Source organism: Pelobates fuscus, chromosome 2 (assembly GCF_036172605.1).
Source record: "Pelobates fuscus isolate aPelFus1 chromosome 2, aPelFus1.pri, whole genome shotgun sequence".
Taxonomy (NCBI): domain Eukaryota; kingdom Metazoa; phylum Chordata; class Amphibia; order Anura; family Pelobatidae; genus Pelobates; species Pelobates fuscus.
Genome location: NC_086318.1, coordinates 448,581,502 through 448,607,280, shown reverse-complemented (window position 1 = coordinate 448,607,280; position 25,779 = coordinate 448,581,502). Strand labels below are relative to the sequence as shown.

General features: G+C 52.0%; 2 protein-coding genes across 3 annotated transcripts in view; both read left to right on the top strand.

Annotated features, from left to right (window-relative positions):
• Window positions 1-25,779, top strand: part of LRRC73 (leucine rich repeat containing 73) — a 347,986-nt gene that overhangs the window by 189,257 nt on the left and 132,950 nt on the right. The gene's annotated exons all lie outside the window — the stretch shown is intronic.
• DLK2 (delta like non-canonical Notch ligand 2) overlaps window positions 8,276-25,779 on the top strand; it is a 75,907-nt gene continuing 58,403 nt past the window's right edge. For both annotated transcript variants that reach the window (XM_063444175.1, XM_063444171.1), the window contains exon 1: window positions 8,276-9,264. The gene's annotated coding sequence lies outside the window, so the exon portion shown is untranslated. The remainder of the gene's footprint in view (window positions 9,265-25,779) is intronic.

The window sequence follows — 25,779 nt, the reverse complement described above, 5'->3', positions numbered from 1 at the left end:
TACCCACTACTACAGTAAAGAAAATTCCCTTCAATGCATTTAAAACCTTTGCGGAAAATGAAGAGGAAATTGATGGGTATTTGGCGGACTTTGAAAGACAGTGCTCGCTACATCAAATACCGCCAGGGCAATGGGTCACTATCCTGGCGGGAAAACTATCAGGAAAAGCTAGTGAGGCTTTTCGAGCGCTCACTACAGAGGAGATCACGCAGTACCAAACAGTAAAAGAGGCACTGCTCACCAGGTATGCGGTAACCCCAGAAGCCTACCGTCGCCGCTTCCGGGAGTCCAAAAAGAAAGCTGTGGACTCCCACATGGAATGGGCCAACCGACTACAAAGAGTGGCATCACATTGGGTCCAAGGGTGTAAGGCCAACACCGGAGAGGAGATATTGCAATTGTTCTTAATGGAACATTTCTTCCAAAATTTGGCTGCGGACCTACAAGACTGGGTACGAGACCGGCGCCCCGCTAATTTAAATGAGGCGGCTCGGCTGGCCGATGAATACGCCGAGACAAGGAGAGTAAGCCAGGGTACTCCACGACCAGCTCATAAGATAGAGCCACGTACCCCAGCCGCTGTCTCACGCCCAGAGTTTCGAGCTCCAGTCCCACCAGGACCACCCCGTCCTCAGGGACCTACCAACTACCCCCGAGATTTGTCGAAAGTGACGTGCCATCACTGCGGCAACCTCGGACATATTGCTCGATATTGTCCCCTAAGATCCAATAGCAACAATTGGAGACGCACAACTCCCAACGCAGAGGCCCCTGCATCACGACCCTCTGCGGCTCACTGTGTGGAAGCTGAAATGGGCCCTGAGGAATGCCTGGGGATTTTGTATGAAGCAGATCCCATACAAGCTGCTTCGCCAGATAACCGACAGCATCATCGGCAGGAAGTTCGGGTGAATGGACAAACAGCACAAGGCCTAAGAGACACAGGGGCTACCATCACGTTGATCCAAAAACACCTAGTAAAGCCAGAGAATGTGTCTACCCGCACTGTTGCTGTTCGGGTCGCAGGGGGCGCTGTTTTTCGCTTGCCCACTGCCCGAGTACACTTAGACTGGGGAGTCGGATCGGGGAAAACCACAGTTGGCATTATGGACAACTTGCCTGCCGAGGTCGTCTTGGGAAATGACATTGGCCCCTTGACCTCAGCATATTTGCCCACACCTGCTGCCGCTTGTCCCGTAACCACCCGCTCACAGGCCCGTGTCACAGATGACCCTAATACAGGCCGGGAGACCCAGGTAAGCCAAGCACCCACATGTAACCCCACTACAACAAGCAGGCCCATAGCTTGGGACACCCCAGAGGAGTTTGGGAGGGAAACTAGAGAGGACCCCACCCTCCAAAAGTATCGAGAATTAGCAGACAGTAGGGAGGGCAAACAGGAACGTTTCCTATGGGATGGGGACAGGTTGTACAGACTGACGGAAGGGAAAAAGAGAGGCTGTCCCCCTTCGCAGAAGCGCCAACTAGTGGTACCCAGAAAGTACCGGTTGGAGCTTCTCCGAATCGGCCACGACATTCCGTTGGCAGGGCATCTAGGGGGTAACCGTACCACCTTCCGGATCACCCAGACCTTCTTTTGGCCGGGGATCTCAAAGGATGTACGACGTTACTGCAGCACTTGTGACGTATGCCAACGGGTAGGGAAGAGAGGAGATCACCCTAAAGCTCGACTGTTACCTATGCCTGTGATCGAGGAACCATTTAGCAGGGTGGCAGTCGACCTAGTGGGACCCCTACCTAACCCCAGTCCCTCTGGTAAGAAATACATCCTTACCGTAGTGGACTATGCTACTCGCTACCCGGAAGCTGTCGCTCTGACGAATATCCAGGCTGACACTGTCGCCAGTGCTCTAGTCGGGATATTCACCCGAGTGGGATTTCCTCAGGAAATCTTGTCCGATAGAGGGACCCAGTTTACCGCAGACCTAACCCAGCAGCTATGGAAGGTTTGTAGTATTAAACCCCTACTTAGTTCCCCGTACCACCCTCAGACTAACGGTCTCTGTGAACGTTTTAACGGTACCCTAAAGCAATTGCTACGGACCTTTACAGCGGAATACAAAGATTGGGAACGATTCTTGCCGCACCTCCTGTTCGCTTATCGGGAGGTGCCACAGGAATCCACAGGGTTCTCTCCCTTTGAACTGCTCTATGGCCGGAGAGTACGAGGCCCTCTCGACCTCATCCGAGAGCACTGGGAGGGAGAGACAGAACATGAGGGTGTCCCCATCGTGCCATATGTACTAGAAATGCGGGACCGCATGGAACAGTTAGCCCGGATGGCACGGGACCATCTCCATGCGGCCCAGGGCCGGCAGAAACGTTGGTACGATCAGGGCGCCCGCCAGCGAACGTTCCAAGTAGGCCAGAAGGTGCTGGTGCTTAGACCTGTCAAAGGGAATAAGCTCCAGACCTCCTGGCAGGGCCCTTACAAAGTGGTAGCACAGGTATGTGACACCACCTATGTAATTGCCAGCAGCAAAGATGAAAGGATCCAGAAGTCCTTTCACGTAAATTTATTAAAAGAATATCAAGAAAGGCCCGAGGATATAGCAGCCATATGTATACCAGCCACTGAAGACCCTGACAGCTTACCCATACCCGACCTTTTAGCTAACTCGGAACCTAAGACCCTGCTCAATACCATACAGCTAGGGGAGCGGCTAACCCCCGCTGAAAAGGGACAGATCCGACAACTGCTGACTGAAAAGAGGTTGACGTTTTCCCAAGAGCCCGGATACACCCCCTTAGCAACTCACTATGTAGAGACCCCAGGTCAACCCCCTCTCCGGCAAACTCCCTATAGGATCCCTGAGGCAGTAAAAGATGAGATGAGGAAGGAAATCCAGGAGATGCTAAGACTAGGAGTGATAGAGCCATCTGACAGCCCGTGGGCCTCACCGGTGGTCCTAGTCCCCAAAAAGGATGGGACTACCCGGTTCTGTGTCGATTATCGACGTCTCAATGACAAAACCCTGACAGACGCATATCCCATGCCCCGAGTAGACGAGCTATTAGATCGTATTGCCAGGGGACGTTATCTGACCACCATCGATTTGTGTAAAGGGTATTGGCAGATTCCCCTGGCCAAGGAGGCTATCCCTAAGTCGGCCTTTGTCACCCCATTTGGCTTGTACCAATTTAAGGTCATGCCATTTGGGATGAAAAACGCCCCGGCTACATTTCAGCGCTTAGTGGACCGCCTCCTTGATGGCTTCCAGGATTTCGCCTGCGCGTACCTGGATGACATTGCGATTTATAGCGAAACCTGGGGAGAGCACTTAAGGCATGTAGAGGCCGTACTGGATCAGATTCGGGCCGCAGGGTTGACTCTGAAACCAGAAAAGTGTAACTTCGGCATGGCAGAAGTCCAGTACCTGGGACATCGAGTGGGATGTGGGAAGCAGCGCCCAGAACCCGCTAAAATTGAAGCTGTAGCTAACTGGCCCACACCCCACACCAAAACTCAAGTATTAGCATTTTTGGGGACCGCAGGATATTATAGGAGGTTTGTCCCTGACTATAGTACCATCGCAAAACCATTAACAGACCTAACCAAAAAGAACTTGCCTAGGATAGTCCTGTGGTCTCCCGCCTGTGAAACAGCCTTTCAGGCCCTAAAGAATGCTCTGATTCATGCACCTGTCCTGTCTGCCCCCGTCCCTAACAAAAGATTTGTCGTTCATACAGATGCATCCATGTATGGACTGGGGGCAGTTCTAAGCCAGGTCGGAGAAGATGGAGGCGAGCACCCTGTCGCGTATCTCAGTAGGAAACTGTTACCTAGAGAAGTGAGCTACGCGGCAGTGGAAAAGGAATGCTTAGCCCTGGTCTGGGCATTAAAGAAACTCACCCCATATTTGTACGGACAGGAATTTACACTAATCACCGACCATAACCCCCTGGTGTGGTTAAACAGAGTAGCTGGAGATAATGGACGCTTGTTGAGATGGAGCCTAGCACTGCAACCCTACAACTTTTCCATTCAATACCGCCCGGGCAGGTTTAACGGGAATGCCGATGGTCTGTCCAGACAAACAGAACTATTACCCTAACAAGGGACCGGACAGCCCCAAGTTGACCCGAAAAGGATCAATCCGGGTCTGCCGGAGTGTTCCACAAAAGGGGAGCAGTGTAACAGATCCTTCCAACTTAGTCTTTTCTTTTGTTCGGTTCATGCCTCTGTTCGCCTGATTTCGTGCGAAGTCCGTATGTGAAATATAGGTGGCCGCCATTTCAGGACTTTACACGTGTTCGCGGCCATCTTGTGTACGAACAGCGGTGTTTGCCTGTAACCGCATGGAACTAAAAACGGATACGCAAACAGGCGAACACCGCTGAGTCCTCCAGACCTCCATAAGTTCGCACAGAAACTACCGAACACTCCACCATTCGGTAGTTACACTCAGTCATCTATGGGGATTTCAGCGAACCCCGCGATTCGGATGGATGACAAGATTTTCATACCGTTTTACCGTGCGAACAGAGACCGACCGCAAGGCCAAAACTCATGGAACTATTTTCGGCTAGTTGGTCTGTGCGGTCGGTCAAAACTTTGAAACTCTGTAACTCCCGAACCGTTCATCCAATCGGGCTGATTTTTGGACAGAATGTTCCCCTAACGAAGATCTCTCAAGCGGTGCCGGATTTAAAGGTGTACCCCCTGTTTTTGGGGTACATCCAGAACTGGGGTAAAATATTGTATGTTCTAATTGTATTATGTGGTTATCTGAGGGGAGGAGACGTGGGGGTGTTACCCTGTGCATAATTGGTTGTTTTCATCCTCCCCCTGGGAGTGTCCTGTGTGTACCCTTTTCTAATAAAAAGCAGGCTGGGTGTCCCAGTCCTCAGTTCATCTTGACCCTTCATAACGTAGCCTCGTCTCGTTCTTGGAAGGGGATTGTTTGGGAAGGTTATTCTGTTCCTGTTGCAGCTGAACCTGATTTTCGCTCTGGATATCGTGGATGGGATTACATCAGCCTACTTCTCCACAGCAGCTTGCAGGGAAAAAGGACGTCTCCAACGGCAGAAACCCTCTCTCTATCTGGGTAGCCGTTACAACGTGCGTGCACGTCTATGACGTGATGCCGCATGTACATCGGCGCCATCTTTGATAAGGTAAGTTTCTTATAAAAGCCTGATCCGCAGTGGCCGGCGTTCCTAAGAACGTCGCACCTGCTGGGGACCGGAACGGAGGGAGATCGGGTAGCTACCCGCCAAGCCCAAGGTAAGTTTGAAACATCTGACGGTGTGGCTGCTTAGTTTGAGTGCAGCCACGCCGGCAGAGATGCCGGGAGCCGTGACATCAAGTAACTGAGAACTCATTGTACCAGAGAAACACAACTCCAGCCTCAAGTAACCGAGAACTCATTGTATGGACCAGAGAGACAACTCCAGCAACGAAGAACTCATTATATGGACCAGCTTCCAGTAACCGAGAACTCATTGTATAGACCAGAGAGACACAACTCCAGTAACCGAGAACTGCTTGCGTGGACTGATGAGACTATAATTACACATGGACCTGACAGAGAAGAAGAGCCAGTGCCTTGGCTGGGTAAAGGGCCACCAGAACAGACTTACATTTATTGATTTTATGACAACAACTCAATGGATAAGGTCTGCACCCCAACTTTCTGACTGCCCCGAACAATAACAATTATTTATATAGCGACCACATATTCTGCAGTGCTGTACAATAAGAAAACAAGACAAACATTTCATTCTAGCAAAACATGTAGGGCATTGGGAACAGTAGGTGAACAGGACTCGACCAAACAAGCTTTGAAACTAGATGGTTATCCCTGCTGTAGGTTTCCTCTTCTCCCCTGGCTCTTCCTCCAATTCCCTGCTCGAGGTCCTTGCTTCCAGACACTCAAAGCATTTTGTGCTTGTATAATAGGAGCTCGTAACATGATTAAAATTGCAAACATGTCTGTGTGTCATTCTGTCTCCATGTCATATCACAAGGGACCCATTGCCATACCTGACATTTTCTCAGTGTGACAGACTGGACTAGTGAATTATATAAACCTATTCTCTACTGCAATTACAGTTCCGTCCTTGTTAGTAATTACAGACAAGTCAACAGAATAATCAGTAAAGGCTAACCGTGATATAGAAAGGGTAGTAGATACCTGGAATAGCCTTCCAGTGGGAGCAGTAACAGTGATATAGAAAGGGTAGTAGATACCTGGAATAGCCTTCCAGTGGGAGCAATAACAGTGATATAGAAAGGGTAGTAGATACCTGGAATAGCCTTCCAGTGGGAGCGGTAACAGTGATATAGAAAGGGTAGTAGATACCTGGAATGGCCTCCCAGTGGGAGCAGTAACAGTGATATAGAAAGGGTAGTAGATACCTGGAATGGCCTCCCAGTGGGAGCAGTAACAGCGATATAGAAAGGGTAGTAGATACCTGGAATAGTCTTCCAGTGGGAGCAGTAACAGCGATATAGAAAGGATAGTAGATACCTGGAATAACCTTCCAGTGGGAGCAGTAACAGTGATATAGAAAGGGTAGTAGATACCTGGAATAGCCTTCCAGTGGGAGCAGTAACAGTGATATAGAAAGGGTAGTAGATACCTGGAATAGCCTTCCAGTGGGAGCAGTAACAGTGATATAGAAAGGGTAGTAGATACCTGGAATAGCCTTCCAGTGGGAGCAGTAACAGTGATATAGAAAGGGTAGTAGATACCTGGAATAGCCTTCCAGTGGGAGCAGTAACAGTGATATAGAAAGGGTAGTAGATACCTGCAATAGCCTTCCAGTGGGAGCAGTAACAGTGATACAGAAAGGGTAGTAGATACCTGGAATAGCCTTCCAGTGGGAGCAGTAACAGTGATACAGAAAGGGTAGTAGATACCTGGAATAGCCTTCCAGTGGGAGCAGTAACAGTGATACAGAAAGGGTAGTAGATACCTGGAATAGCCTTCCAGTGGGAGCAGTAACAGTGATACAGAAAGGGTAGTAGATACCTGGAATAGCCTTCCAGTGGGAGCAGTAACAGTGATACAGAAAGGGTAGTAGATACCTGGAATAGCCTTCCAGTGGGAGCAGTAACAGTGATACAGAAAGGGTAGTAGATACCTGGAATAGCCTTCCAGTGGGAGCAATAACAGTGATACAGAAAGGGTAGTAGATACCTGGAATAGCCTTCCAGTGGGAGCAGTAACAGTGATACAGAAAGGGTAGTAGATACCTGGAATAGCCTTCCAGTGGGAGCAGTAACAGTGATACAGAAAGGGTAGTAGATACCTGGAATAGCCTTCCAGTGGGAGCAGTAACAGTGATATAGAAAGGGTAGTAGATACCTGGAATGGCCTCCCAGTGGGAGCAGTAACAGTGATATAGAAAGGGTAGTAGATACCTGGAATAGCCTTCCAGTGGGAGCAGTAACAGCGATATAGAAAGGATAGTAGATACCTGGAATGGCCTCCCAGTGGGAGCAGTAACAGTGATATAGAAAGGGTAGTAGATACCTGGAATAGCCTTCCAGTGGGAGCAGTAACAGTGATATAGAAAGGGTAGTAGATACCTGGAATAGCCTTCCAGTGGGAGCATTAACAGTGATATAGAAAGGGTAGTAGATACCTGGAATAGCCTCCCAGTGGGAGCAGTAATCGTGATATAGAAAGGGTAGTAGATACCTGGAATAGCCTTCCTGTGGGAGCAGTAACAGTGATATAGAAAGGGTAGTAGATACCTGGAATAGCCTTCCAGTGGGAACGGTAATGGGTAAAAATGACCCACCAACCGAGCTACCTAGAGATTTAAAGACACCAACTGACCCAGGATACCAGCCCATCTGCGATATGGATTCAACAAGAGTCCACCCAAGGACTTTCACTGATCTAACAGCACCAACAGATCCAGTGCCACTAACTGACTTAAATAGTGTCACTGAGCTAATAACCAGTCCATTTGCTCTGATTGTGGATACAAGCTGTTCTGACAAACACTCAGGATCCGTATCTACTCCTGTAAAATACCCAAGCACTAGGCCAGCTATTCCTGAGACATTTCGGGCATGTGGGGAATGAGATACTAGCCAAACACAGGCACACGCCACACACATGCTCTGATCTTCTGTCAAATATAGGGAACAATGAAGGTCTCCGATTACACTAAGCTGAGTGTAGGGGGGGGTCTGTGCTATTACACTAAGCTGAGTGTAGGGGGGGGTCTGTGCTTTGAGATGAATACTGTAGGATAAGCAGAGGGGAATCACACAGGGTGATGGGGGGGGGGGGGGGGGGGGAGAGATGGGTTCAACATTTGTTTCCACATGTTAAGTTCATCCTTCAAACTGGTGGATGACAATGGCCGGTATATGGGTATTCACAGAGATTCTGGCCTCCCCTCGTCTCCTTGCAGCTGGCTTGTGAATGCCTCTCTCTTTGCTTCGGGGATTAAAGGCAAGAAGAAGGTGTGTGTTTGTCAGCACAAGTGTCTGCCTGCACACAGGGATTCCTGTAAAGAGCACAAGAGGGGCTGGTTGTTCCCTGCTCACCTCCGCACGTCTCGCTCACCAGGAGCACACGATAGTCTCCTGACTGACCGACTACAATTACAACTATTTATATAGCGCCAACATATTCCACAGCGCTGGTCTACAGAACGTCACAATGAAGGGAAAAGTCGCAGGTTCTCTGTAAAATTGGACAGTCCGGGTTCTACAACTTACATTGTGTTATGTTTTATAGAAGACACCCTGAGCTCTTGTTTCTAAATTCTGGACTTAGTATTTGGATCTAAGAAACCCGTCCGATCCTGGGTTACAGGGTCAGTCTCTGCCAAGAGGATCAATTCTCCGGCTTTACAGAATGTTTGTCTTTGTTTGGGGAACCTTGAGGATACAGACCCCTAAAAAATGGACCATTAAGTGTGGAGCTCTGTGCGTTGCTCCATCCAGGTTATTGTTACAGGAGATCAGGACACACCTGGTCAGGGAGAGATCCTGCCGTTTATCGCACAGCTTCTATTAACCATTCAGAGAACATTTCATATTGAGAGCATCACCGGGTCATTGTTACAGATTATTAATAGATAAACAGTTATTTGCCAATTGTGAGAACTCTGTGGACTCGATGGAACATTGTCTCCTCACTTGGACCTGCGAGTAGCTGGCAGAGCAGGGGGCAGACATCGGTTCTTCTGAGGAATTTGGCTGGGTGCCTGCTGTAGAAGCCTCTGCTTGTCGGGATTATAGAAACTGGGGAGTAAACCGCAGAGGATTGAGAGGTAATTTCCTGAGTCTATGTTCTCAATCTCCCTTTACTCACATAATCCTCTGCACTCACACTACCGTCTGACTGTGTACAATCCTTCACTCAGTCCTCCTACACTCACACTACCTTCTGACTGTGTACAATCCTTCACTCAGTCCTCCTACACTCACACTACCTTCTGACTGTGTACAATCCTTCACTCGGTCCTCCTACACTCACACTACCTTCTGACTGTGTACAATCCTTCACTCAGTCCTCCTACACTCACACTACCTTCTGACTGTGTACAATCCTTCACTCAGCCCTCCTACACTCACACTACCTTCTGACTGTGTACAATCCTTCACTCAGTCCTCCTACACTCACACTACCTTCTGACTGTGTACAATCCTTCACTCGGTCCTCCTACACTCACACTACCTTCTGACTGTGTACAATCCTTCACTCAGTCCTCCTGCACTCACACTACCTTCTGACTGTGTACAATCCTTCACTCAGTCCTCCTGCACTCACACTACCTTCTGACTGTGTACAATCCTTCACTCAGTCCTCCTGCACTCACACTACCTTCTGACTGTGTACAATCCTTCACTCAGTCCTCCTACACTAACACTACCTTCTGACTGTGTACAATCCTTCACTCAGCCCTCCTGCACTCACACTACCTTCTGACTGTGTACAATCCTTCACTCAGTCCTCCTGCACTCACACTACCTTCTGACTGTGTACAATCCTTCACTCAGTCCTCCTACACTAACACTACCTTCTGACTGTGTACAATCCTTCACTCAGTCCTCCTGCACTCACACTACCTTCTGACTGTGTACAATCCTTCACTCAACCCTCCTACACTCACACTACCTTCTGACTGTGTACAATCCTTCACTCAGTCCTCCTACACTCACACTACCTTCTGACTGTGTACAATCCTTCACTCAGTCCTCCTGCACTCACACTACCTTCTGACTGTGTACAATCCTTCACTCAGTCCTCTTGCACTCACACTACCTTCTGACTGTGTACAATCCTTCACTCAGTCCTCCTACACTCACACTACCTTCTGACTGTGTACAATCCTTCACTCAGTCCTCCTACACTCACACTACCTTCTGACTGTGTACAATCCTTCACTCAGCCCTCCTAAACTCACACTACCTTCTGACTGTGTACAATCCTTCACTCAGTCCTCCTACACTCACACTACCTTCTGACTGTGTACAATCCTTCACTCAGTCCTCCTACACTAACACTACCTTCTGACTGTGTACAATCCTTCACTCAGTCCTCCTACACTCACACTACCTTCTGACTGTGTACAATCCTTCACTCAGTCCTCCTACAATCACACTACCTTCTGACTGTGTACAATCCTTCACTCAGTCCTCCTACACTCACACTACCTTCTGACTGTGTCCAATCCTTCACTCAGCCCTCCTACACTCACACTACCTTCTGACTGTGTACAATCCTTCACTCAGCCCTCCTACACTCACACTACCTTCTGACTGTGTACAATCCTTCACTCAGTCCTCCTACACTCACACTACCTTCTGACTGTGTACAATCCTTCACTCAGCCCTCCTGCACTCACACTACCTTCTGACTGTGTACAATCCTTCACTCAGTCCTTCTGCACTCACACTACCTTCTGACTGTGTACAATCCTTCACTCAGTCCTCCTACACTCACACTACCTTCTGACTGTGTACAATCCTTCACTCAGCCCTCCTACACTCACACTACCTTCTGACTGTGTACAATCCTTCACTCAACCCTCCTACACTCACACTACCTTCTGACTGTGTACAATCCTTCACTCAACCCTCCTACACTCACACTACCTTCTGACTGTGTGCAATCCTTCACTCAGTCCTCCTACACTCACACTACCTTCTGACTGTGTACAATCCTTCACTCGGTCCTCCTACACTCACACTACCTTCTGACTGTGTACAATCCTTCACTCAGTCCTCCTGCACTCACACTACCTTCTGACTGTGTACAATCCTTCACTCAGTCCTCCTGCACTCACACTACCTTCTGACTGTGTACAATCCTTCACTCAGTCCTCCTGCACTCACACTACCTTCTGACTGTGTACAATCCTTCACTCAGTCCTCCTACACTCACACTACCTTCTGACTGTGTACAATCCTTCACTCAGTCCTCCTACACTCACACTACCTTCTGACTGTGTGCAATCCTTCACTCAGTCCTCCTACACTCACACTACCTTCTGACTGTGTACAATCCTTCACTCGGTCCTCCTACACTCACACTACCTTCTGACTGTGTACAATCCTTCACTCAGTCCTCCTGCACTCACACTACCTTCTGACTGTGTACAATCCTTCACTCAGTCCTCCTGCACTCACACTACCTTCTGACTGTGTACAATCCTTCACTCAGTCCTCCTGCACTCACACTACCTTCTGACTGTGTACAATCCTTCACTCAGTCCTCCTACACTCACACTACCTTCTGACTGTGTACAATCCTTCACTCAGTCCTCCTACACTCACACTACCTTCTGACTGTGTACAATCCTTCACTCAGCCCTCCTAAACTCACACTACCTTCTGACTGTGTACAATCCTTCACTCAGTCCTCCTACACTCACACTACCTTCTGACTGTGTACAATCCTTCACTCAGTCCTCCTACACTAACACTACCTTCTGACTGTGTACAATCCTTCACTCAGTCCTCCTACACTCACACTACCTTCTGACTGTGTACAATCCTTCACTCAGTCCTCCTACAATCACACTACCTTCTGACTGTGTACAATCCTTCACTCAGTCCTCCTACACTCACACTACCTTCTGACTGTGTCCAATCCTTCACTCAGCCCTCCTACACTCACACTACCTTCTGACTGTGTACAATCCTTCACTCAGCCCTCCTACACTCACACTACCTTCTGACTGTGTACAATCCTTCACTCAGTCCTCCTACACTCACACTACCTTCTGACTGTGTACAATCCTTCACTCAGCCCTCCTGCACTCACACTACCTTCTGACTGTGTACAATCCTTCACTCAGTCCTCCTGCACTCACACTACCTTCTGACTGTGTACAATCCTTCACTCAGTCCTCCTACACTCACACTACCTTCTGACTGTGTACAATCCTTCACTCAGCCCTCCTACACTCACACTACCTTCTGACTGTGTACAATCCTTCACTCAACCCTCCTACACTCACACTACCTTCTGACTGTGTGCAATCCTTCACTCAGTCCTCCTACACTCACACTACCTTCTGACTGTGTACAATCCTTCACTCAGTCCTCCTACACTCACACTACCTTCTGACTGTGTACAATCCTTCACTCAGTCCTCCTACACTCACACTACCTTCTGACTGTGTACAATCCTTCACTCAGTCCTCCTACACTCACACTACCTTCTGACTGTGTACAATCCTTCACTCAGTCCTCCTGCACTCACACTACCTTCTGACTGTGTACAATCCTTCACTCAGTCCTCCTACACTCACACTACCTTCTGACTGTGTACAATCCTTCACTCACACTGTCCCCTCCATGTACACACACACTACTGCTTCAATATACACACACTCAGGGGATGGCAAAAACCATTTAGTGGTCCCTAGTGCAATTTTTCAAACCCACCCGTTAACATCACCGATGGACACAAGTACACAAACAAAACCGATGTGTTGATAGACACACCAGGTAACAGAATGGAAAGAGTTAAATAATTCATTGTCAAGTGATTAGAGAGCAGCCCGCGTTGGCCATCACTAATAATGGGAGATCTCCCCAACTATTCAAGTATTAAGTAAAAAGGATTTCCCAGCAAGGGAATGCGATTACTGTAATAAATGCGCAAACCTTTATATCAAGCCAACGAGCAGTAAATTCATATCATTTGTAAATCACGCCAATAAGCCATGTGCCTCCAAAATCCCTGCCTGTGCCATCCCTCTGCCACCAACCGCCTTGTGCCATCCCTCTGCCCCCAGCAGCCTTGTGCCATCCCTCTGCCACCAACCACCTTTTGCCATCCCTCTGCCACCAACCGCCTTGTGCCATCCCTCTGCCACCAACCGCATTGTACCATCCCTCTGCCACCAACCACCTTGTGCCATCCCTCTGCCACCAACCACATTGTGCCATCCCTCTGCCACCAACCACCTTGTGCCATCCCTCTGCCACCAGCCGCATTGTGCCATCCCTCTGCCACCAACCACCTTGTGCCATCCCTCTACCAACAGCCGCATTGTACCATCCCTCTGCCACCAACCACCTTGTTCCATCCCTCTGCCACCAGCCGCATTGTACCATCCCTCTGCCACCAACCACCTTGTGCCATCCCTCTGCCACCAGCCGCATTGTGCCATCCCTCTGCCACCAACCACCTTGTGCCATCCCTCTGCCACCAACCACCTTGTGCCATCCCTCTGCCACCAACCACCTTGTGCCATCCCTCTACCACCAGCCGCATTGTACCATCCCTCTGCCACCAACCACCTTGTGCCATCCCTCTGCCACCAGCCACATTGTGCCATCCCTCTGCCACCAACCACCTTGTGCCATCCCTCTACCACCAGCCGCATTGTGCCATCCCTCTGCCACCAACCACCTTATGCCATCACTCTGCCACCAGCCGCCTTGTGCCATCCCTCTGCCACCAACCACCTTATGCCATCACTCTGCCACCAACCACCTTGTGCCATCCCTCTGCCACCAACCACCTTATGCCATCACTCTGCCACCAGCCACCTTGTGCCATCCCTCTGCCACCAACCACCTTGTGCCATCACTCTACCACAAGCCGCCTTGTGCCATCCCTCTACCACCAACCACCTTATGCCATCCCTCTACCACAAGCCGCCTTGTGCCATCCCTCTGCCACCAACCACCTTGTGCCATCCCTCTGCCACCAACCACCATGTGCCATCCCTCTGCCACCAACCACCTTGTGCCATCCCTCTGCCACCAACCACCTTGTGCCATCCCTCTGCCACCAGCCACCTTGTGCCATCCCTCTGCCACCAACCGCCTTGTGCCATCCCTCTGCCACCAACCGCCTTGTACCATCCCTCTACCCCAGCAGCCTTGTGCCATCCCTCTGCTCCCAGCAGCCTTGTGCCATCACTCTACCACAAGCCGCCTTGTGCCATCCCTCTGCCACCAACCACCTTGTGCCATCCCTCTGCCACCAACCACCTTGTGCCATCCCTCTGCCACCAACCACCTTGTGCCATCCCTCTACCACAACCACCTTGTGCCATCCCTCTACCACCAACCACCTTGTGCCATCCCTCTACCACCAACCACCTTGTGCCATCCCTCTGCCACCAACCACCTTGTGCCATCCCTCTGCCACCAACCACCTTGTGCCATCCCTCTACTACCAGCCGCCTTGTGCCATCCCTCTGCCACCAACCACCATGTGCCATCCCTCTGCCACCAACCACCTTGTGCCATCCCTCTGCCACCAACCACCTTGTGCCATCCCTCTACCACCAACCACCTTGTGCCATCCCTCTGCCACAAGCCGCCTTGTGCCATCCCTCTGCCACCAACCACCTTATGCCATCCCTCTACCACCAGCCGCCTTGTGCCATCCCTCTACCACAAGCCGCCTTGTGCCATCCCTCTGCCACCAACCACCTTGTGCCATCCCTCTACCACAAGCCGCCTTGTGCCATCCCTCTACCCCCAGCAGCCTTGTGCCATCCCTCTGCCACCAACCGCCTTGTGCCATCCCTCTGCCACCAACCGCCTTGTGCCATCCCTCTGCCAACCACCTTGTGCCATCCCTCTGCCACCAACCACCTTGTGCCATCCCTCTGCCACCAACCACCTTGTGCCATCCCTCTGCCACCAACCACCTTGTGCCATCCCTCTGCCACCAGCTGCCTTATGCCATCCCTCTGCCACCAACCACCTTGTGCCATCCCTCTGCCACCAACCACCTTGTGCCCTCCCTCTACCACCAGCCGCATTGTGCCATCCCTCTGCCACCAACCACCTTGTGCCATCCCTCTGCCACCAACCACCTTGTGCCATCCCTCTACCACCAGCCGCATTGTGCCATCCCTCTGCCACCAGCCGCATTGTGCCATCCCTCTGCCACCAACCACCTTGTGCCATCCCTTTACCACCAGCCGTATTGTGCCATCCCTCTGCCACCAACCACCTTATGCCATCACTCTGCCACCAGCCGCCTTGTGCCATCCCTCTGCCACCAGCTGCATTGTGCCATCCCTCTGCCACCAACCACCTTGTGCCATCCCTCTACCACCAGCCGCATTGTGCCATCCCTCTGCCACCAACCACCTTATGCCATCACTCTGCCACCAGCCGCCTTGTGCCATCCCTCTGCCACCAACCACCTTATGCCATCCCTCTAACACCAGCCGCATTGTGCCATCCCTCTGCCACCAACCACCTATGCCATCACTCTGCCACCAACCACCTTGTGCCATCCCTCTGCCACCAACCACCTTATGCCATCACTCTGCCACCAGCCGCCTTGTGCCATCCCTCTGCCACCAACCACCTTGTGCCATCACTCTACCACAAGCCGCCTTGTGCCATCCCTCTACCACCAACCACCTTATGCCATCCCTCTACCACAAGCCGCCTTGTGCCATCCCTCTGCCACCAACCACCTTGTGCCATCCCTCTGCCACCAACCACCATGTGCCATCCCTCTGCCACCAACCACCTTGTGCCATCCCTCTGCCACCAACCACCTTGTGCCATCCCTCTGCCACCAGCCACCTTGTGCCATCCCTCTGCCACCAACCGCCTTGTGCCATCCCTCTGCCACCAACCGCCTTGTGCCATCCCTCTGCCCCAGCAGCCTTGTGCCATCCCTCTGCCCCCAGCAGCCTTGTGCCATCACTCAACCACAAGCCGCCTTGTGCCATCCCTCTGCCACCAACCACCTTGTGCCATCCCTCTGCCACCAACCACCTTGTGCCATCCCTCTGCCACCAACCACCTTGTGCCATCCCTCTGCCACCAACCACCTTGTGCCATCCCTCTACTACGAGCCGCCTTGTGCCATCCCTCTGCCACCAACCACCATGTGCCATCCCTCTGCCACCAACCACCTTGTGCCATCCCTCTGACACAAACCACCTGATGCCATCCCTCTACCACCAACCACCTTGTGCCATCCCTCTGCCACAAGCCGCCTTGTGCCATCCCTCTGCCACCAACCACCTTATGCCATCCCTCTACCACCAGCTGTCTTGTGCCATCCCTCTACCACAAGCCGCCTTGTGCCGTCCCTCTGCCACAACCACCGTGTGCCATCACTCTACCACAAGCCGCCTTGTGCCATCCCTCTACCACCAACCACCTTATGCCATCCCTCTACCACAAGCCGCCTTGTGCCATCCTTCTGCCACCAACCACCTTGTGCCATCCCTCTGCCACCAACCACCATGTGCCATCCCTCTGCCACCAACCACCTTGTGCCATCCCTCTGCCACCAACCACCTTGTGCCATCCCTCTGCCACCAACCACCTTGTGCCATCCCTCTGCCACCAACCGCGTTGTGCCATCCCTCTGACACCAACTGCCTTGTGCCATCCCTCTGCCCCAGCAGCCTTGTGCCATCCCTCTGCCCCCAGCAGCCTTGTGCCATCACTCTACCACAAGCCGCCTTGTGCCATCCCTCTGCCACCAACCACCTTGTGCCATCCCTCTGCCACCAACCACCTTGTGCCATCCCTCTGACACCAACCACCTTATGCCATCCCTCTACCACCAAACACCTTGTGCCATCCCTCTGCCACCAACCACCTTGTGCCATCCCTCTGCCACAAACCATCTTGTGCCATCCCTCTACCACCAGCCGCCTTGTGCCATCCCTCTGCCACCAACCACCTTGTGTTATCCCTCTACCACAAGCCGCCTTGTGCCATCCCTCTGCCACAAGCCGTCTTGTGCCATCCCTCTGCCACCAACCACCTTATGCCATCCCTCTACCACCAGCTGCCTTGTGCCATCCCTCTGCCACCAACCACCTTGTGCCATCCCTCTGCCACCAACCACCTTGTGCCATCCCTCTGCCACCAGCCGCATTGTGCCATCCCTCTGCCACCAACCACCTTGTGCCATCCCTCTACCACAAGCCGCCTTGTGCCATCCCTCTGCCACCAACCACCTTGTGCCATCCCTCTGCCACCAACCACCTTGTGCCATCCCTCTGCCACCAACCACCTTGTGCCATCACTCTGCCACCAGCCGCCTTGTGCCATCACTCTGCCACCAGCCACCTTGTGCCATCCCTCTGCCACCACCACCTTGTGCCATCACTCTACCACAAGCCGCCTTGTGCCATCCCTCTACCACCAACCACCTTATGCCATCCCTCTACCACAAGCCGCCTTGTGCCATCCCTCTGCCACCAACCACCTTGTGCCATCCCTCTGCCACCAACCACCATGTGCCATCCCTCTGCCACCAACCACCATGTGCCATCCCTCTGCCACCAACCACCTTGTGCCATCCCTCTGCCACCAACCGCCTTGTGCCATCCCTCTGCCACACACTGCCTTGTGCCATCCCTCTGCCCCAGCAGCCTTGTGCCATCCCTCTGCCCCAGCAGCCTTGTGCCATCCCTCTGCCCCAGCAGCCTTGTGCCATCCCTCTGCCCCCAGCAGCCTTGTGCCATCACTCTACCACAAGCCGCCTTGTGCCATCCCTCTGCCACCAACCACCTTGTGCCATCCCTCTGCCACCAACCACCTTGTGCCATCCCTCTGACACCAACCACCTTGTGCCATCCCTCTGACACCAACCACCTTATGCCATCCCTCTACCACCAACCACCTTGTGCCATCCCTCTGCCACCAACCACCTTGTGCCATCCCTCTGCCACCAACCATCTTGTGCCATCCCTCTACCACCAGCCGCCTTGTGCCATCCCTCTGCCACCAACCACCTTGTGCTATCCCTCTACCACAAGCCGCCTTGTGCCATCCCTCTGCCACAAGCCGCCTTGTGCCATCCCTTTGCCACCAACCACCTTATGCCATCCCTCTACCACCAGCTGCCTTGTGCCATCCCTCTGCCACCAACCACCTTGTGCCATCCCTCTGCCACCAACCACCTTGTGCCATCCCTCTGCCACCAACCACCTTGTGCCATCCCTCTGCCACCAACCACCTTGTGCCATCCCTCTGCCACCAGCCGCATTGTGCCATCCCTCTGCCACCAGCCGCATTGTGCCATCCCTCTGCCACCAACCACCTTGTGCCATCCCTCTACCACAAGCCGCCTTGTGCCATCCCTCTGCCACCAACCACCTTGTGCCATCCCTCTGCCACCAACCACCTTGTGCCATCCCTCTGCCACCAACCACCCTGTGCCATCACTCTACCACAAGCCGCCTTGTGCCATCCCTCTACCACCAACCACCTTATACCATCCCTCTACCACAAGCCGCCTTGTGCCATCCCTCTGCCACCAACCACCTTGTGCCATCCCTCTGCCACCAACCACCATGTGCCATCTCTCTGCCACCAACCACCTTGTGCCATCCCTCTGCCACCAACCACCATGTGCCATCCCTCTGCCACCAACCACCTTGTGCCATCCCTCTGCCACCAACCACCTTGTGCCATCCCTCTGCCACCAACCGCCTTGTGCCATCCCTCTGCCACCAACCACCTTGTGCCATCCCTCTGCCCCAGCAGCCTTGTGCCATCCCTCTGCCCCCAGCAGCCTTGTGCCATCACTCTACCACAAGCCGCATTGTGCCATCCCTCTGCCACCAACCACCTTGTGCTATCCCTCTGCCACCAACCACCTTGTGCCATCCCTCTACCACCAACCACCTCGTGCCATCTCTCTGCCACCAACCACCTTGTGCCATCCCTCTACCACCAGCCGCCTTGTGCCATCCTTCTGCCACCAACCACCTTGTGCTATCCCTCTACCACAAGCCGCCTTGTGCCATCCCTCTGCCACAAGCTGCCTTGTGCCATCCCTCTGCCACAAGCCGCCTTGTGCCATCCCTCTGCCACAATCCGCCTTGTGCCATCCCGCTACCACAAGCCGCCTTGTGCCATCCCGCTACCACAAGCCGCCTTGTGCCATCCCTCTACCACAAGCCGCCTTGTGCCATCCCTCTACCACAAGCCGCCTTGTGCCATCCCTCTGCCACAAACCACCTTGTGCCATCCCTCTGCCACCAACCGCCTTGTGCCATCCCTCTGCCACCAACTGCCTTGTGCCATCCCTCTGCCACCAACCGCCTTGCGCCATCCCTCTGCCACCAACCACCTTGTGCCATCCCTCTGCCACCAACCACCTTGTGCCATCCCTCTACCACCAACCACCTTGTGCCATCCCTCTACCACCAGCCGACTTGTGCCATCCCTCTGCCACCAACCACATTGTGCCATCCCTCTGCCACCAACCACCTTGTGCCATCCCTCTGCCCCAGCAGCCTTGTGCCATCCCTCTGCCCCCAGCAGCCTTGTGCCATCCCTCTGCCCCCAGCAGCCTTGTGCCATCCCTATGCCACCAACCACCTTGTCCCATCCCTATGCCACCAACCACCTTGTGCCATCCCTATGCCACCAACCACCTTGTGCCATCCCTCTGCCACCAACCACCTTGTGCCATCCCTCTACCACTAACCACCTTGTGCCATCCCTCTGCCCCCAACCGCCTTGTGCCATCCCTCTGCCCCCAACCGCCTTGTGCCATCCCTCTGCCACCAACCACCTTGTGCCATCCCTCTGCCACCAACCACCTTGTGCCATCCCTCTGCCACCAACCGCCTTGTGCCATCCCTCTGCCACCAACCGCCTTGTGCCATCCCTCTGCCACCAACCACCTTGTGCCATCCCTCTGCCACCAACCACCTTGTGCCATCCCTCTGCCACCAACCACCTTGTGCCATCCCTCTGCCACCAACCGCCTTGTGCCATCCCTCTTCCATCAACCACCTTGTGCCATCCCTCTTCCATCAACCACCTTGTGCCATCCCTCTACCACCAACCACCTTGTGCCATCCCTCTTCCATCAACCACCTTGTGCCATCCCTCTACCACCTTGTGCCATCCCTCTGCCACCAACCACCTTGTGCCATCCCTCTGCCACCAACCACCTTGTGCCATTCCTCTGCCACCAACCACCTTGTGCCATTCCTCTGCCACCAACCACCTTGTGCCATCCCTCTGCCCCAGCAGCCTTGTGCCATCCCTCTGCCCCAGCAGCCTTGTGCCATCCCTCTGCCACCAACCGCATTGTGCCATCCCTCTGCCACCAACCACCTTGTGCCATCCCTCTGCCACCAACCACCTTGTGCCATCCCTCTGCCACCAACCACCTTGTGACATCCCTCTACCACCAGCCGCATTGTGCCATCCCTCTACCACCAGCCGCATTGTGCCATCCCTCTGCCACCAACCACCTTGTACCATCCCTCTGCCACCAACCACCTTGTGCCATCCCTCTGCCACCAACCACCTTGTGCCATCCCTCTGCCACCAACCACCTTGTGCCATCCCTCTACCACCAGCCGCATTGTGCCATCCCTCTGCCACCAACCGCCTTATGCCATCCCTCTGCCACCAACCACCTTGTACCATCCCTCTGCCACCAACCACCTTGTACCATCCCTCTGCCACCAACCACCTTATGCCATCCCTCTGCCACCAACCACCTTGTGCCATCCCTCTGCCACCAACTACCTTGTACCATCCCTCTGCCACCAACCACCTTATGCCATCCCTCTACCACCAGCCGCATTGTGCCATCCCTCTGCCACCAACCACCTTGTACCCTCCCTCTGCCACCAACCACCTTGTACCATCCCTCTGCCACCAACCACCTTGTGCCATCCCTCTACCACCAGCCGCATTGTGCCATCCCTCTGCCACCAACCACCTTGTACCATCCCTCTGCCACCAACCACCTTATGCCATCCCTCTGCCCCCAGCAGCCTTGTGCCATCCCTCTGCCACCAACCACCTTGTGCCATCCCTCTACCACCAGCCGCATTGTGCCATCCCTCTGCCACCAACCGCCTTGTGCCATCCCTCTGCCACCAACCTTGTACCATCCCTCTGCCACCAACCACCTTGTACCATCCCTCTGCCACCAACCACCTTGTACCATCCCTCTGCCACCAACCACCTTGTGCCATCCCTCTGCCACCAACCACCTTGTGCCATCCCTCTGCCACCAACCACCTTGTGCCATCCCTCTACCACCAGCAGCATTGTGCCATCCCTCTGCCACCAACCGCCTTGTGCCATCCCTCTGCCACCAACCACCTTGTACCATCCCTCTGCCACCAACCACCTTGTACCATCCCTCTGCCACCAACCACCTTAAGCCATCCCTCTGCCACCAACCACCTTGTGCCATCCCTCTGCCACCAACCACCTTGTACCATCCCTCTGCCACCAACCACCTTGTGCCATCCCTCTGCCACCAACCACCTTGTGCCATCCCTCTACCACCAGCCGCATTGTGCCATCCCTCTGCCACCAACCGCCTTGTGCCATCCCTCTGCCACCAACCACCTTGTGCCATCCCTCTGCCCCAGCAGCCTTGTGCCATCCCTCTGCCACCAACCGCCTTGTGCCATCCCTCTGCCACCAACCGCCTTGTGCCATCCCTCTGCCACCAACCGCCTTGTGCCATCCCTCTACCACCAGCCGCATTGTGCCATCCCTCTGCCACCAACCACCTTGTGCCATTCCTCTGCCACCAACCGCCTTGTGCCATCCCTCTGCCACCAACCACCTTGTGCCATCCCTCTGCCACCAACCACCTTGTGCCATCCCTCTGCCACCAGCACTTGCCCAGGTACCCAGATGGAATCCCCTGCACTTGCTCTGCACACAGATAGCTGGAATCCCCTGCACTTATCCCATGACCCAGATGGCTTTCTTAAAGGAACACTATAGTCACCAAAACTATTTTAGCTTAATGAAGCACTGTTTGTTTTTATATCATGCCTTTTGAAGTTTCACTGTTTAATTCTCTGCCATTTAGGAGTTAAATCACTTTGTGTCTGTTTATGAAGCCTTAGCCACACCTCCTCTGGCTGTGACTGACAGCCTGCATTGAAAAAAACCCAAAAATGGTTTCATTTTCAATCAGATGTAACTTACATTAAAAGATTTTATCTCCTGCTCTGTAAATTGAACTTTAATCACATACAGGAGGTTCCTGCAGGGTCTAGCAAGCTATTAACATAGCAGAAGATAAGACATTCTTAATGAAACAGAACTTGTAATAAAGGAAGGATAAATATTAGCTGCCTCTTTACAGGAAGTGTTTAGGAAGGCTGTGTAAGTCACATGCAGGGAGGTGTGACTAGGGCTGTATAAATAAGTGATTTAACTCCTAAATAGCAGAGAATTGAGTAGTGAGACCGCAAGGCCATGATCTATACACCAAAACTGCTACATTAAGCTAAGGTTGTTTTGGTGACTATAGTGTCTCTTTAAGGACCTTCCTGGTGTCCAGGGGTGAAGCAGTGAGGTGCCTGTTCACTGTGTATGTGCACAAACATCCTGTCTACCTCTTGCGCTATCTGCACGTTTGGTGAAGTCAGAGGTCGTGGGTCATGTGATTTGTGACCTCTGACTTCCTGGGACACACAGGGAACGTTCATTTGGAACGTTTATCTGACAGTATTGTATATTATGGACAACATTAAATTGAGGCCTTTTGCACAATACATACACCCTATTGACAAATGAGAAATCTCAGTGTAATCATCCTGTATTCATAATTTACATTCACAATTTGTTACAGTAGGTGTAAAATTTGGTAATAATGTGTCTACTAACATTACCGGAACCCACTGCCAATAACAGTGCTGGCAGCTGGGACATCGACAAATGGGAGTCACATCATGTCCACTGAGAAAAACAGAAGCTGTCGAGGGGACATGTCACACCAGGAGCGATACTGTGCCGAGATAGAATACCAAGAACTGGGGTAAACCCTGTGCCTCCTATCCATACAGGCAGCTAGGAGACACATTGTGACCATTAATGATGCTAGGAGACACATTGTGACCATTAATGATGCTAGGAGACACATTGTGACCATTAATGATGCTAGGAGACACATTGTGACCATTAATGATACTAGATGCTAGGAGACACATTGTGACCATTAATGATGCTAGGAGACACATTGTGACCATTAATGATAGTAGATGCTAGGAGACACATTGTGACCATTAATGATACTAGATGCTAGGAGACACATTGTGACCATTAATGATACTAGATGCTAGGAGACACATTGTGACCATTAATGATACTAGATGCTAGGAGACACATTGTGACCATTAATGAGACTAGGAGACACATTGTGACCATTAATGATACTAGATGCTAGGAGACACATTGTGACCATTAATGATACTAGATGCTAGGAGACACATTGTGACCATTAATGATACTAGATGCTAGGAGACACATTGTGACCATTAATGATACTAGATGCTAGGAGACACATTGTGACCATTAATGATACTAGATGCTAGGAGACACATTGTGACCATTAATGATACTAGATGCTAGGAGACACATTGTGACCATTAATGATACTAGATGCTAGGAGACACATTGTGTCCATTAATGATACTGGGCCCCAGGAGACACATTGTGACCATTAATGATACTAGGAGACACATTGTGACCATTAATGATGCAGGCAGCTAGGAGACACATTGTGACCATTAAAGGGACACTATAGTCACCAATGTAACTACATGTATTCCTGACCCTATATTGTTAACACAGCAGTCCCCCCCCCCCCCCCCCCCCCCCCCCCCCCCCCCCCCCCAGAAGCTGTAAATCTGCATGCTGTTAGACTCAGGAAAAACAAGCAGTCTGCTGACATGTGATAGCCTGATCCAATCACAGTGTTTCCCCATAAGATTAGCTGAGACTGACAAAGAGGCAGATCAGGGGCAGAGCCAGCATGATTCAAACACAGCCCTGGCCAATCAGCATCTCCTCATAGAGATGAATTGAATCAATGAATCTCTATGAGGAAAGTTCAGTGTCTGCATGCAGAGGGAGGAGACACAGTGCTGCCCTGTGCTCTGCTGACAGCAGATCTGAGTGCATGGAGGCATATTATGCCTCCATCAACTCCAAAGTCCCTCTGGTTCACTCTGAGTGACTGCAACGGGAGGTGTTCCTAGCTTTCGATGTAAACGCTGTATTTTCTCAGAACATACAGTGTTTACATGAGAAAGTCTGCAGGGAGCTATAGTTCTCACCTGGACAACCTCATTAAGCTGAAGTTGTTCAGGTGACTATGGTGTCCCTTTAAGGATACCAGATGCCAGGAGACACATTGTGTCCTTTAATGATACTGGGTGCAAGGAGACACATTGTGTCAATTAATGATACTAGGCCCCAGGAGACACACAGGATCTATTGATCTCCCTGCCGGCTCATAGATGAACCCACACATGCAGAGCCGTAGATTTAGGCACAGGCAGGGGCCCACTCATCCAGGGCCCTCGGTGACATGCTGCAGTGGTGTCCACTTTTTATACATAATCACCATGGTGCCAGTTAGTCAAGCTGGGAGCCAAGAGACACGACTGGCAGACACTGTACTCAACAACAGGATGTAGGAACAACGGGTGATCTGGTCTTAGGGAAAGAACACAGTTATAGGGAGATTTACTAAAAACTGAGCATTGCTAGGAATTCAAAGTAGATTTCAAATTTCAGACAAAAATAGCTGAATTTGAAAATATCCCTGTATGCTATGCTTCAAGATGGGCTATATTTGAAATTTAATTTAAATTCTGGACATTGTTCACTTTTGTAAATAACCTTGTAAGACTGAGACGTTGAGCAGAGAAACAGACAGATAGATCAGCACAGTTTGCAAGGAGGCTCTACACAGGGTAATTCACTAAACACACAATTTTGTCTGGTTGGACAAAATCCTGTTAAAATGGTTGACTGAAATTTTCATAGATAGAACTTGGTCGATCTGATCACGGTCCACCACCCTGCCCCCACCCATGGACAGCAGTTTGGGACTTCTTACTAAATGGGCCTCCCCCCCCCCCCCCCCCCCCGGCCTCACCCATTGGCATTGTGTGGGGGCTCTTACTATATAGCCAAGGGGAACCCAAGGTCCCCATCTAAGCTAATAGGCTTGAATTATATAATAAATGTGGGGAGCGAACCCTACCCATAAGGGGCAGTTGGTGGTTCTAAATAAATATGCAAGACATGCCACTGCGGAACCCCCTTACCCCAGGTGGCTAGGGCGATTGATATCCAGCCTTTTCCCGTTCAATAAATTAACTCTACAGCTTCAAGGTGGGAAACACCCCACTCCCTCTAACATGTAAGCTTATTGAGGAGGACACTCAATTCCTCTGTTCCTGTGCGTTCAACTCGTCTGGTTACATGTCTGTTAGTCCACCCATGTACAGCGTTACGAAAATTGTTAATAAAGGCTTCCCATGTATTGAATTATCTCAGAGTGCTCCTTTTGCTTGGCTTGTATAAGAGCC